Consider the following 1,357-nt stretch of genomic DNA (forward strand, 5'->3'; position numbering starts at 1 on the left):
TAGAATATACCTGATGAGTTTATCCTAAAGCCGATTGGAATATAGTAATTGAGATCAGGAGGGGAGAACACGTATCAATTTAAGTTGCGACGTTAATACTTCAAAGATCAAATGGTGGGAGGTGGGAAAGATTATGGACTAAAGTTGTCAACCCCTTAAAATAGTGTGGCCAATGTCTAAAGCACCAAAACTTTACTATTCATAAGGTTTTCCAATATATATATATATATATATATATATATATATATATATATATATATATATATATATATATATATATACTCAAAATTTATGATTTTTAATTGCCTAGAAATAAAGTTGAATATTGAGATATTTTTTTATATAAAATATTTTTGGTTGTACCATATTGTTGATAAATTGTAACAACTTAAATTTGAATTGGCAATATATATTAGTTTGGGAAAAAAAAATATTTATATTAGGGAAAATTTCATATATGTCATTTTTAAACATCAAATATCATATTTGTCCAACTTAATTTCGTAATATCATATTTACCATTTACAAACCTTCAAAATATCATATTTATCCAAAACAAATTTACAATGTTTTTAATAGTTTATAATCATTTTTTTATATCTTACAATTATTATAATAATTTAAAATTTTAACCATATTATCCCTATGTTTATAATAATCGAACTTCTACTTCTAAATTGTTGGAATGTTGTTTTTTTGACAAACAAAACGCTTCATCTTCAGCCGTCTACATAGAATGTATGTATTAATTACTTAGTTTTTATTGTTTTTAATATTGTCATGTTGTATATGGAGTATATTTTAGATATTACCATTGACATCAAAAGTTTGATGTTTAAGAATGATATATATATATATATATATATATATATATATATATATATATATATATATTAAAGTTTTATGAAGGTTAACTACGATTTATAAATTAAGTTGGGAAAATATGATATTTTGATATTTAATAAGGGTACATAAAAAATTCTCCTATTATTTTAAGTCAAAACTTCAAAAATGGTCCCTGTGGATTGTCACTTTGGTCCAAAAATGATTGGACTAGCAGTAGAGGTCCAAACTTTTCATTTTGTTGCAAGTTTGGTTTAAAATTTTTGAAACTTTTTATAATCACGAATTTGCCCCTTATTTTTTTATTTTCCATTTTTCTTTTATTACAACAATTAAAAATAAAAAAAATAAAATACCCCTAACCCCCGCTCTCTCTCTCTCTCTCTCTCTCTCTCTCTCTTCCATACAGTTCATATCTTCCACCTGATTTTCACATAGAGAAAAATACCACCACCACCACCATCGGCCGGAGATATGAACGCCACCAATACCGCTGATCAGTACCACGACTTGC

The sequence above is a fragment of the Lactuca virosa genome, chromosome 3 (assembly GCF_052849685.1).
Source record: "Lactuca virosa cultivar CGN04683 chromosome 3, Lactuca_virosa_CGN04683_v6, whole genome shotgun sequence".
NCBI lineage: Eukaryota > Viridiplantae > Streptophyta > Magnoliopsida > Asterales > Asteraceae > Lactuca > Lactuca virosa.